The sequence below is a fragment of the Gallus gallus genome, chromosome 1 (assembly GCF_016699485.2).
Source record: "Gallus gallus isolate bGalGal1 chromosome 1, bGalGal1.mat.broiler.GRCg7b, whole genome shotgun sequence".
In the NCBI taxonomy this organism is placed as follows: Eukaryota; Metazoa; Chordata; class Aves; order Galliformes; family Phasianidae; genus Gallus; species Gallus gallus.
In genome coordinates, this window is record NC_052532.1 from 64,686,011 (window position 1) to 64,700,164 (window position 14,154).

At 38.2% G+C, this 14,154-nt stretch overlaps 1 long non-coding RNA gene across 2 annotated transcripts in view; it reads left to right on the forward strand.

Moving 5' to 3' along the window:
- Positions 1-14,154, forward strand: part of LOC101747667 — a 161,544-nt gene that overhangs the window by 25,923 nt on the left and 121,467 nt on the right. For both annotated transcript variants that reach the window (XR_005842768.2, XR_005842761.1), the window contains 4 exons: positions 4,519-8,190; positions 8,812-8,935; positions 11,600-11,740; positions 12,768-12,921. This is a non-coding gene — a long non-coding RNA (uncharacterized LOC101747667). The remainder of the gene's footprint in view (positions 1-4,518; positions 8,191-8,811; positions 8,936-11,599; positions 11,741-12,767; positions 12,922-14,154) is intronic.

Genomic DNA, 14,154 nt, shown 5'->3' on the forward strand with positions numbered 1-14,154 from the left:
TTTTTTTTAATACAGGAAGTCATAATCTTCTATAGAAAGCCTAGTGAAAAAAAAAAGACTTTTCTTAAAAGTCAAAAAAGATTTTCCTTTTCACCCAGTAATTGTATTGGTAAATGCTGAAGATGATGATTGAAATTACAGATAGTTATATCTACAGCCTAAAAGGAGACACCCCATGTACAGCTCCTATAGCAAAAGGTGACAGAATAGCCAGATAAGTAAGTATTACAGTCTGCCAGAGAAGCCCAGTTCCTGAACTGCAACATCTTAGCAAGGGAGATTTTAGATTTGAGATGTAATAGACATTTTCTGTGGAAGACCTACTCTACTTCTTTACTACTCATCCCCTAAAATGCCTAAATTTCAGGTGAAAAATGTTTTAACAGAAAATATTTGACTAACATACTTGCAGCATTCTGCATGAGGAAAAGGTGATCTATTCAAAACTGTTTAAAGCCAGATCTCTGTTCTGCAGGGAAGCTGTGACACAGCTTAGATCAAGTGCCATCTAGATGTCAGGGCTGAGAAGACTTTGGGAACAATTTCCTCCTCTTCTTGTCTTTTGGTTTTGTACCTCTCCTCCCTCAAGTAATTTTTACTGCTGTATGCAGGACTGCACTTCCAGTCTGAAAGAGAACTGGCCGTGTGTAGGAGGAGTACGAATGTCTCTAATTTTGTTTCAGATGTTTTTGTAGTAAATTCCCTAGGTACTGTCCCACCATTACTGTGTGAGATATGAACCTGCACCTTCACATTTTACCCAATTTGCCTTCCTTTTGTTAAAGAGTTCCAGACAAGCAGCTTTAATTTTACTGCCATGGTAGTAACTAGAACACAGGAAGTTGCATACAAATGCACTGTCAGAATGATGGAGTACAGGAACAGGCTGTCCAAAGAAGCTGTGGAGTCTCCTCTGGAGAGCTTCAAGGCATGCCTGGATGCCTACCTGTGCAGCCTCCTGTAGACTGTCAAGTCTCCTTTAGGACACTTGAAACTCTGCTTTAGCAGAGGAGTTGGACTCAATCTCTAGAGATCCCTTCCAACCCCTGTAATTCTTTGATTCTGTAACATGACAGTACTTGCTGTCACAGTAAGAATTGGGACTGTTTGTTCTTCTGAGCTGCCTAATGAAGAGACAGAAGACACCTATTTTTTCAGACTCATTTTTGTGCTTAAGGAGTTTTGAAAAAGTTTTTTGTTTGTTTGTCATCAATCAGGTGAAATGGTAAATTCTTCCATAAATCTACTAAACCAGATCAGGTATCTGCTCTGGAATGGGCTGTGCTTCTTATGCTGGCCAGACAGAAGCAGATGCAAGCTGACTGGCCCTCATAGTCCATTGCTGTAGTCTTGGTACAGGACTTGTGTATTTCTAGATGTTGCAAGTTGACTACTTGCCTTCTTGAGTTGGGCTCATTGTTTCCATTAAGACAGGCTGGGAAAGGCTTGATGATTTTCTTTTTTAACCCCCATTTTAATTTTTTTTTTTCTCATGAAAAATAAATGCTTATAGGGTGGGAGTTTAGTTAGTGAATAAATAGAGGAGCCAAGAGATGACATCTTGTCATGGTACAGGGGAGAAAGCTGAAAACTCTTGTAAATTAGGGTCCATCTCCTACTACAGGCCCATCACTAGGAGAGAATGAGGAGAATAATGAGAAAGAAAGATCTGTGTTGGGTGTTAAAACCTAGTTGAGAAGCAACCCTTCCTAATGTTATGCTAATGAGATTGCAGCCTGCCACTGGATCTGTCTTCAATTTAGTTGCTTTTCCAGATCAAGGCACCTGGCCTGAATATCTCACAAAATGCAACAAATATGTCATGTTGGATAACGAACTGAAGCAGGCTTTTAAAATAAATACCTATTAAGAAAGGAACAAATTTCACTAATGTGTACAGTGCAGAGAGGAACCTAATAGCTAATCAGTAGTTTACTGCATGGTAGTTAAAATGAGTATAGTGATACCAAAATCAGCAATGGATTATTACAGCAACCTTTTATTTGCTTCAGAAATAATTTAAATATTCACAGACAGGTTGTTACTAAGAGGAAACTCTGCAGATGAGTTCAGAAGAAAAAGGAAGACCTTCCTTTGTTGCTGTTCTCTGCAGAACATAGTGTTAGAAGAGCTTTGGAAGCGTTGTTTCAGGCCTTTAGGACACCTGAAACTCTCAGTTTTTCTTTGTCTTCCTTGGTCTTCATGCTCAAAAAGTTTCAAAAAGAGGTTTGGCTGTATGATACGCTACATAGCTGCATGCATAGTCACAGATATGCATTGCTGGGCGCTGTCCCAAATGTGCTTTCATTCTTTCCTCCAGTTCTTGGATTCAGATGTTTCCTGAGAGAAATCTAGCACCAAACATAAGATAAAGCATTTTGCCCTTTCATGTCTGTATCACTGAATTTCACTGTTCCTTTTCCCTGGGGTCAGTCCAAGGTTTTCCCTGTTCTAAGCAGGGTAGAAAATTTTGCAGCATCCTTTTTTTTTTTTTTTTTTCTTCTTCCTTCCTCATAGGATTTATGTATGTGCAGATTCTGCTGCTCTTGCAGCACCCAGATGAGCTGTCTGAATTCTCACTCCAACCTACTTGCCACTTCTAAATTCTCTTCAAGTTCATGGATCTATTCAAGCCAATCTAAATGATGCATCACATCAAATGTCCCACTTAAAAAAAAAAAAAAGAAAGAAAGAAGGAAAAAAAAAGACAACAAACATCCCTCCCCCAAACAACAACAACAAAAAAACCCACAAACCAATTAGATGGCTTGATTTTCTCAGGTTTCCCGTCATAGAATGATGTGTTTGTCAAGAGAAAGATTGGGTCCCTTTTGAGACTTACAGTGGCTGACTTGCAGTATTCCTCCTTGAATGCATCACCTATTCTATGGCAAATCTCTTACCTCATTCATAACCTTTGCAGTCTTAAGATGCTGTATGCTGTGGCAACAAATCTCTTCCAGCCACCTTCTGTACCAAAGCAAAATTGAATGATGAATATGATGAATAAAACTGTGGATGTTTCATAACTTTTTTCCTCATGTTGAATGGTCCAAGGTTTCTGTCTCCTATGAAGTCTTGTCTGTATTATTTATCTATTTATTTATTTGTTGTTATTTGAAAACTGAGATCTTTCATGAGCCGACACCATTATTCTCCCAGTATCTCCCAAACTTGGGAGAATTGAGGCTGATTTTAGTGCTGGAGGGAGACCTCGCAAAAGTTAGAGGATCTATGTGTTTTTGGCTACGAAAAAGAGAAACTGCTGCAGGTGCAGCTGTCATTGTTGTGGCTCAGATTGTCATCAGTCATCTTTCTTGCTTGATTTTCTTCAAAGTATTTCTCTTACTGACATGTTTGTATTATAGAAAACTAGATTATGAATAGGTGGCTGAGGCTACAAGATAAAGTATGCTAACATAAGAGGTCATTGCTGTTTCTTTATCTACACTTTTATCAAAAGGGATGTGATATTTTTATCAAAATTGACTCTCAACACTTTTTTAAACATTGTTGGTATAGCTGTTGTAGCAGGTAGCCTTTCTTAAGAAAGATTTCAGGTTCTGCAAAATCTGAAACTAATCTTTGAATAATAACATATAACTTTAATGCAGAAAACCACTGGAAATAGTAGAAAACTGACAGAATGTCGTCATGGAAACCACTAACACCTAGATACGGGTGAAAAAATTTCATTCAGAGACTGCAATTATTTGCAAAAGAATCTGTAGGCTTCTGAAACATTTTTTTCCACTTAATTCTGATGATAGGACTACTTCTAGTTTTCAAAGATTGTGGATTCATGCGTGTATACAATCCAGGAACTCTGTCCTTTGTGTTGGATGAATAAAAAATAGTTCTGGAAGATGAAATTGCTGAGAAGCAAACACACAGACCGAGGAGGATTTTATTGGTGTCTTGTATTTGTTAAGTAAAGCTTTTTCATGCTTAATAAAATTTGTTTAATCTTTTTTGACTGAGCACAAAAGAAATATGCATATAGAGTAAACACAAGGGCATGATGTGGGCTACTAAGAGAATATTTGACAAGTGCAGCTGATCATGAAATAAAAACTAAAATAAGTAAGAAAGGATGGGTGGAATCCAGATCTACATCACTCTGGGTTGGTTTTAATTTTTGAGTCTCTATAGCTTGTTGTATAATGCTCTCCTGATGAGCTTTTCTGTTTAAAAATAAACTCAACAGTTCCTTGTAAATAAAAGTATGTATCTAAAAACATATTTACAAAGCAATATTTTTTTAATTTCTATTTTTTTCTTCTTCTAAACTTCTTGTTGGGTTATGATAGGTCTGGGCCATTCAAGTAGAATTCTTCAAATGTCACAGTCTTTGCAGAGCCATTCTTACTCAAATATTAAGTGTTACAATGATCTTGGGAATGTGTAGAACTGACAGTTCTGCACAGAAGACTTATGGTTTCTTAAAGGCTTTAAGAAATCTAAAATATGGAGTGTAAAGATGATCCAGACTCTAATATTTTTTATCTTATACTTCAGGTTCATAAGAAAAGTAAGTCTCCAGAAAATATTTAAGATGGTTCAGCAAGGTAAGTGGAATTTAGAATAATGTTCCAAGCCTGCTGGGACATTAGAGCATTTGTAACTGTTTGTAGAAATTGTCCATAAAGCCCAAAACATAAACAAAGAGATGCCTGAGGAAGAGTGAGGACAGGTCAAATATATGTGCTACTTCCACTCTAGTCTTTTTCAGGCTCTGACTATATTCTCAGAGACGTCCCTGAACATGCCTGTGCCTAACCTGCTTTATAATCTGTGGTGCATTTCTACACACACTTGTTTGCTTTTAAATCTCTACAACTTTCTTACTGTCACAGTTTCCTTTGGCACTGGGTTCCATAGGTCTGATCTATTCACTGCATTGAGAACCATACATTACATTTATTTTGTATCAGTTTCCTATTTTTTTTTTTTTTTGGTGACTATCAAACAAAAATGAATTAAAAAAATTAAATATTAAAAGAAAATGTTTCCACAGAACTGTGTGCTTCAGTCTGTCTCCTGAGAGGTAATGGCCAGTTCAGAGTTCATCCTTCTATCTGTGGTTGTATTCTTATGTGCCTGCTGTCAGACACTTCTTTCCAAAAGTCAACATAAAAAAAGATTCCTATCAATTTTGTAGGAGTCACACCTCCTCAGGCTGTGGTCATCATAGATCTGCAGGTAGTGCAGACATATTCTTGTTAGACATGGGAGGTTTCAAGTTCACAAAGAGTTCAGTGAATTGATGCTCTTGGATTCTGACACAAAGCTGAAGGGACCATCTTGTAGCCCACCATCAGACTGCTGTGCTCTGGTAAGTTTTTGTCAGAGTCTTTCCTCTCACTTCATCCTGACTTGGAGATCTGTCATTTCAAGGTGTGGTTTTTATGGTGTTACTCAACTTCCAGTGTGCTCCTTCATTCAAAAGCAGCAGGATCTTCTTTTTTGCTCTCAGCCTGGCTTTCTGATTCCAAACCAAAACAAACACAAGTTTGAAGAATTGCAGCACTTGCTTCTGTGATATTTGAAATATAACTGCAGATTGTTCACAGCTCTGTCCTCTGGGGGTAAATGCTACAGATGTTTGAGGGGTATTCCTGGTTCAATTTGATGTCCTTTGTCTAATGCAGTTTTTAAGTGATTCTGCAATTTCTTGATCACTAATAATCAGTCTTTGCAATGTGGGATTCTTTACTGTTGTATTCTCGATCTTGACTAGGAGTAGAGAGGCAATAGCTCCTTGTAATCAACCAGAATTCGTAATACAGAGTTTGTTGTACTTTTGCTTTCATGTCCTTCCACCTTTATGTCAGGTCTGGGGGGGACAGACAATGAGACTCAGTAAAAATCCTAATACAAGATTAATAAATTTGAATCAGCAGAAAGATTGCTCTTGATTAAGCGGTAGAGGCCCTGGAGACGGATCTTTTGCAGAAAGAGGCAGTTTCCTAGATACATAGAGCTGTGGTTGCCCCATGATAATTAAATATAAAAGTAGCATATATATTCTGTAAATCTCATGGCTTCTTCTACATTATGAGGTTGCTAGTGAAGCTTCATGTTGAGTAAGTATGGCATATCTGGGCCAGATCCTGTATCTTCTCTCAGTGGGAGTAGTGGCCGTATAAGAGAGAATACAAGACATAGTTCCTGAGTCAAAGGTACTGTCTTTGAGCTTAAAAGTAAGCAATATGGAGTGCAGGTGTGGCAGCAAGCACTTTGTTCATCCTGCCTCATCTGGTGTGTGCACTGCAGGCAGGATCTGTTTATAGCCCATCTTCAAAGTGCTACACTGATAGCATTGTGTGTATGGCCAAGGACTATAATGTTGCAGACCACTGTACTTAATATGATTCATCTGGACAAAAGGTGAAACTCTGACCCAAATAAGTCAAATCAGCTTTCTTGTTTCTGAAGATTGAATTGTTGTGTCTTCATCTTGAATTGCTAAGTAAATGCTTTAAAAGGCTGTTGTAAAAATCATTCTTACCAAAGCAGTTTTAGTTGACTACCCTGCCTTGTTCTAGTTGGTATTAGAATAAAACGAGTAAAGGTTTGATAAGGATTTCAAGCAGGTAGCCCACGCTATTCATTTTACATGAATGGTCATGTCTGTTTAGCTATTAATTACCTTGCCCTTTGGTACAGTTGCTAACTAAAGTCTAATTTATTCCTGCTTTTATTAAAAGCAAGTGTACTTAGTGCTGTAATGATAAGCAACAGAGTAAATCCACTGTGGAAGAGAATTACAGCTGCAGCCGGAGGAGATCAACATAACATATTTTGGTGGAAGAGAATGGTAGTTTAATAAAATATGAAACAGGATTAATGTTGCATATGACCTTAAAATACTGTATAACAAAGAGCAGAATGGCAGTTATACATATAGCAGTAACTGGCTGATGGTGAGTGCCTGGAAGTTTTAAAAAGATGATCAAAACGGTATAAAAGGCGCTAAATTCAGAATGATTGGGTTCATATAATTTAATGTGAATGTTAGCTTCCCAGAGAAGTAAACAAAAATAAACTCAATTATTTCTTCCATTCTGTAAAAACTTAAGTAATTTGGTTTTGGGAAGAGAAATTGAGTAAAGCAAATTTTACTGTGTTCAACAAGGGTGTTAAAACGGCCGCGGCTGGCTGGCAGTCTCTCAGGCTGACTTTCCGTTCTCATGCAAACTGGCTCTGTCTCCATTCCAGACACTGTGCCAGGCACTAGGGGAGTCCATGTGGCAGGCTGTCCTCTTCTGCTGGGAGCAGTCCATGACCTCAGCATAGTAGTGCACATGCTGAGTAACTCGTACAAACAGCAGATGATTTCTTGGTGGTGTGTTCTTGGAGGTGGCTAGCCAAGCGCTAATGCTGGGGAACACAGTCTGCCTCCAGCAGGTTCTCCCAGCACTCCGAGGGCAATAAGTTGTATTTTTCCCAAGACCTCACCATCTATATTTATAAATGCTCATTTATTTCATAATCTCTAGAAATCTTCTCATCTGCCTTAGTTCAACTGAGGAGTTATGTAAAAGATCCTTTCCTTGTCATTTTGTAGTAACCTTTTTGTTTATTATCTAATTCACAGCAAAACCATGCAAAGCATCCAAAGAGGTAATACTGAGATTTGCTTATATTCACTGTAAAAAAAATAAGGTATTACATGAATGGTTTTTGCCTGAACTATCATTCACCTTCTGTTATGCTGAGTTTTAAGATGTGTGCATTGGAATTACACTTCGATTTTTTGCTAGAATTTAAGATACATTTATCATTAGCAGTACCTGGCCTTATACTAACATATATTCCATATTAGCTGCGCTTCAATTTTGTAAATGCTTACTCTTTTATTAGGTGTATGCAGTAATCATATGCCCATGGGTATCAAGGTCTTGTTTTGCTTAAATCATAAATTGTTTTCCTCAAATGCCATTTGTTTATGCTACACTTGCAGTGCAAGCACAACAGTCTGTGATGCTTGTAAAAAAACATGTCAAAAACGTATGCTAAAATGAGGGATTTCAGGGCATTTGGTGGACCTGCTGAGCTGCATCTAAGTTAGGAGCATGCAAGCAGTCACCGAGCTCCCAGAACACATTGGCTTTGACAGGAAGATCTGCCGGAACTTGCCCATGAGACACGCAGGAGATGCTCTCATCACTTGTATGCCATAATCAGGTGGAGTTTAAATACTAGTCACCCATAGCATTTTTGGGGGAGGTGTATCTCTGAAGTGGGGCAATTGCTGTGTGGAGTTGTATGTCTATAAAAGTGATGCAACTTCTTTCCATAATCTCAATTTTTTATCATTTTCAGTATTAATCCCAGTTATGAGCAAGGTGTGCTGGTTCCAAGTCAATACTTTTAATGTGGGCTGAACAGGCTGTTCGTGGCACAGGCTTCTGTGCATCTCCATGGCTTTCATAACTGTTAGCCTCCCAGCATGTTGCAGGCTGTAAAAAGTGATGCAGCTAATGTCTGTTGCATGTTGTTTAGTCTCTCAGCTTTTTCCCTGGAGGATAAATGTGCGTGCTGTTATTTGTGCTATTTTGTATGGGTTTTGTTTCAAAACAACTCACAGCTGTATGTTTGTGGCAGAAAGAAAAGGGCAAGGTTAAATTAGTGAGCTTTTGCATGCAGACTGGGATGTGGCAAGATTTACCTTAGCTTTTGCAAGAGTTTTGGACTGTCCTTCAGGAAAATTCAATATTCTGCATTGCTGAGCTTCACTTTTACATAAATAAAGTTATACTGTGCTGATGCATAGCTGATGTTGACAATGTGGTTTTCATCCTGCAGCTCTGGGGGATGTCCTGAACATTTTCACCTGTGATATCTGAAGGTTACTGCCTGTTGGGCAGATCAGAACCGAGACCTGACATCAACTGTTTTCTGCAGGAAGCCATACGTGGCAACAAGCAGAGTAAGTCAGAGACGATCCTTATAACATGAATTATAGACAAGAGATATTGCAGCGTCTTCATTATTGGAATTTACTAGGAGTTTATTCTGAGGGAGTAAGCTCTATTCATGTAGCTGGTTCGTGTCAGTTGACTGTGGAATCTTTCATGGAAATGGGATAAATCTTTTGGCTGATTGGAGATGGTAAGGATCAAACAAAACAATGTCACTTACAGTTTCTCGGCAGAATTGACAGCAAGGCACTAGCATTCAATGGAGAATTACACAGGGAACAGTTTTCCATTTCTAGAAATTCATTGGTATTTTTTCCTGTACTTTTAAATGGAAATTTATAAAGAAACCAGAGAGATTTATCACCTTGTGCAGCAGTATGCCTAAATACTTTCTTAAGTTTAACTAGACAGGCAGTCTTTCAAAATTTGAAGATTAAATCCTGGCAACAGTAGAGTGAATAACAGATTCCCATTGACTTCATTGAGCCAGGGCTCACTTTAATTGCCTAATTAAATAGTCCTGTACTTCAGAAAAGACTGTAGAAAGAGGAATGTTCAGTAATGCTCAAAGTATTTTCAGTGAAATCTTTTTACTTAAAGTAAGGCTTTTCTATGACAAGGAGATAACTACTGAGATATAAAATAGTGAAAAAGATCATTCCGAAGGTAATGAAGGACATTAGTGGACTCTCTGCTCAGTAATGCTGGACTCCATTTTGGTGAATGTGTTTCCTTCATTTGCTCACTTTCCTTCACCGGACTGTTTGAGTCAAAGATGACAAATTTTTAAAAGATTTCTGTAAAATCAACTCTTCAAATAACATTTTAGGTTTTTACATTTGGGCTTGAATGCAATTATTTGGAAGAAAAAATCTCAGGGAAGGGAGATCTTTCTCTTGCAAGCAGCTCCTCTACTTCTTTTCCTGATCTAATTTGCCTGAAGCAAAGCTCCTCCTTATTTTTCATTAAGAGGAATAAAAGGGATTTTTTTTTCCTTCAAAGAAAGAAAGCATGATTTGACAGGCTATTTTAAATAGATATTTATATTTAGTACTTTTGCACAGGAGAATTATTTTGCATTTGTAGAATTAGTCCTAATTATTTGATCAGTTTTTCTCAGTGAGATGACTTGAATGTTGAAGAAAAAGTTGCCTTGACAAGTCCCTCTGCCACACAAGGAGGAAGATCACACTGTTACTGAAATATGGGTCACATCAGGATATGCTTCATATGTTTAATTGCATCTTTTTATGAATGGCACACTTTCATGCATTTCTTATTAAAGGAAACATAGTGTTTTCATTTATTAGGAGTTAGAAGCGAGACTTGTATTAAAGAGATTATAGGCTATGATTCATTCATCACCGGCTGCCAGTGCTTCCGACCTGTGAGATGATACCATGTGAGAGGGCTTTCTAAGGGCAGGAGAGTCAGGATTTCAGATGAAGTCCTGGGGTATCCTCTTCAAGGTCATACTCTCCTCCTTCATAGAAATCTTGACTCAGAGATAATGTGGAGAGTGGGCATTCCATTTGAACATACTCTGGTTATAAGGCATTTGAAGGAAAGTTGTTTCTCCTTTACCGTGTCCATACTAAGCAAGGGCGTACAACACAGAAACACTGAATTAGCAACACCAGCTCAAGTGAGTGTTATGTACAGCATTGCAATGCCATGCTGAGATATAAGGTTCCCCTGTTAGCTCATACAGAGCCATCTTAGGTGTTACTACTCTGCACTGTGTTGTCTTCACATCTCAGAGTTGGTTTGTCAGGGAGACAGACAGATGTTTTATACCTAAATATCCTAAGCATTGAATCTCTGATCCAGTCAGTGCGCTAGTAGATTAGATGCAATAAAATTTCCTTTCTTTCTAGGCGAGCATGATCCATTCTCCCTAATCAGTTTTCCTGAGAGAGAAGACAAAGCTCCAGAAAGACTGGGAAAGAATCAAAAGTTTAAGCACAAATCCTCTTTCCTACTGCAGCAATCCATAGATTTGAGATGGGAAGAAGAATGTGGACGTTTGGTCTTGTCAGTAATTATGCAGAACTCTACAGGGAGGGTTTTTATTTTGATGTATTCCCTGAGATGGTAGGATAATTTACTAAAAGGAAATAACATCTGATTTGGACAGATGTCTGTCATTGTAATTATTAGCTTTCAGGTGGTTAGCAATAGCAAAAATAGTCAGAATCAAAATATTTAGGCTGCCTCCCAAGTGTGTTTTAAATCAGGCTGAGCCCTCGCACAGGAACATGAAATATAAAAGTGCATCCTCCCTGGGGCCTTTTGTTCACATAGATGCAAATCAGTTTTTATCTAGGGAAGGTGAAATGCACTTAGTAAAGTCAGAAACTGAATCTACACAAAGTAAAAAAGAAAACGTATGTGTCCCTCTTTAACTTTAGCATGAATCCTTTTCATTATTTTCTTTCCAGTAACATCTAGAATTGGGACATGTCTTCAGTCTTCCACTCCTGATTAGGAGTGGTAACAATAACCATAGAGAGGTTTCACAAAGTGTTTTTGTTTGGTCCCCATTAGAAGGACTAGACTTAGCTCTATTCTTCTATTTATTTTTAAGATCTCAGCTCTCATGCTCTCCTATTTTCTCTCTCTCGACAAGGTGCCCAACTGGTGCAATTTCATATTTGTTCCTTGTCTTGCAGAGGAGGCATAATCCCTGTTGTCTCTCTTGCCAAAGTTGACATCAGGGAGAGATAAGGACATTTGAGGCTCTTCAACAGAATCTTTGCTTGGATTTTCTGTTTGCTTGGGGAAACTTCATTTTCTTCAAACATATGTTTGAGGTAAGTTCCTCTCCTTACCCAGCATTCCCTGTCAATAACACATTCATATAAATTAATGCTTATGCAACTTTACAAAAGTTTCAGGAGAAGGAAGAATTATTTTCCAGCTACAATTTTAGGATATGGGCATATAAGACATCAGTTGCCCATCATATAAGCTAATCAGTAATGATTATTTTAACAGGAAAGAAAGATCTAATATACAAACTGTTTCCTATATTTCACTCGTCCTCATCAAGCACTAGCTCTGACCTAAGTCACTTCCACCTCTGTCTCCTTTTTGTTTTGATGTTTTAGAAGTTTTCTCCTAAGACTGTTAAATCTGCTTTACTGCTTTTCCATATCCTATTTCAAAATGTGACCTTACATAGGATTTGGTTCATAGTTAACAGTTAACAAACAGCCTTGTTCCCAGTCATAAATGCTTCTCTAAATGATGTTTATTATGATCTCTCATAAATTAGAATCATTTATGCAAACTCCTCTAACCTTGAAATGGAATTCAGATTGCCTGTAATTCCCTGCAAATGTCTGAATTAACACAATAGAAGTTTTTCCAGCTTTGCAAGCACTTTTTGAGTTCAGGGTCACACCTCAGCCTCCCCTAAAGAAGAGCAATTTTTTTTTTTTTAACGTCCTACTTTCACATCACAACTTCCCGATAGGAACGTTGCGTTTACTCTGACTGGTGAACATCACTGGCACGCACAATGTTTGGCTGGTGAAGATCTGTGTAGATTGAAAGGCAAAAAATTCCCAGCAACTGGCAAGTCATGAGTGGGCAAGGTGCTCGTGTTCTACATCCCAGGCTCAAACTTATTATCTCTATTATTATCATGGCTGAAATGTAAGCTACCACAGGTAGAAGTTACTCCACCTTTTTCCACATACAAAGAGTGTTTTCCATGTGACACCAAAAGGCTTTGAACTTTTCTGTATTGGAGTCCAGTAGTCATAGAATTTTGTGGTTTGAAACCAACAGGCCAACAGCTGCGTCGTAGCTAAGATTACCTGTCTTTTCTTACAGTTCATTCTGCAGTCAGTCAGGGATCAAGCAGACTGGTAAGAAGCATGTAGATGAAGACATGTAAGTACTTGTAGAGTGAAAAGAAGACTGAGAGAAGAAACATGAAAGGAAGAAGAAAGACAACTGCCACCCAAAATGGAGCAACTGGAAAACTGTAAGTACAGTCATGTATTTCTAACATTCATATTAATATAATGCTGAGATGAAGTTTTAACAAGGTAATCTAACTCCTAGATCTCTCTGTTGAAGTTGGAGGAGCCAATGTAAATGTACGCTGCTTTAAATGAGAAAAATGTAGGCCTCTGAGTGGGGTGTATGTTTGTGGTCTTGGCATGTTTCCTAAAGGCCAGACATTTACAGAAGGGAGAGACTTTATACAAGCCTGTACATACACACCTCCTTCTCCTTGACACTAAAGAAACAAGCTAACCATCCAGCTGAAAAATTTAAGGTATCTGAACATACCAGTTGGTCATAAGATGAATGGCTGTTTAAGGGGAGATGAGACCTGTTTATGCGTAATTAGATTATTGCCAGCTGTATCGGTATGGTTTAGGTCTAGTGAGACCCAAGAACATCTGGTCCTCATAAAGGCTATGAGCACAAAGAGGGATTTTGGTTGATGGGAAGAATTCTCTGTTCATGTGACTGCTAGGCAGATGGTGAAAAGCGTGAGGGTAGAAAAATTCCTCGGGGAGTCTCCAATTAAGAGAAACGTGTAAGAGTCAGTTTCTGAAAATTGTTGTCTATCTGAGCTGGAGGAAGCTTCTGCCCAATAAACTGTTTCCTGAGGCAAATTGTAATTGAATGAAACAGACTTTTGATGCATCCATTCCCCCCTCCCCCTCCTTTTTTTTCCCTGCCTTGTTGAGGTAGCTTTTGAGTATCCACAGAAGAACATCATGGTTCTTGTGTGATTTTTTTCTGCAAGTGATATTCTATACCAAAACACTGGTGATGGAACAGGAGAAGTTTAACCTGGTCTTTTATTTGTTTGAGAAAGCAATTGTGATTTAAAAAATGAAGGAAGGAAAATAATTTGAAATTTATTGTTAAAATGTTATATATTTTAACAATTTGTTCAAAGAAGTGAGATTTAAAGGAAATCCTTTTACTGCTAGGCTACAAGTAGCAGAACTTTCACCAGATGTAGGCAGTCCTGGGTCCTTGAACCTATGATAAGTACAGAGAAAAATATAGCAACTCTTTTAATGGTAAAATATAGCAATAAAGTAGTATTGTTCCTGTGTTTAAACTAGATTGTGCAAGGCAATATTCCCAGTGCATGGCATCATTTTGACTTATCTCCATTTCTCCTTTATGTCCTCTCAACCTGACTATCGCAGCTACCTGGCCCAAATCCCAGCTCTTCAGTGGGAGCAGAATG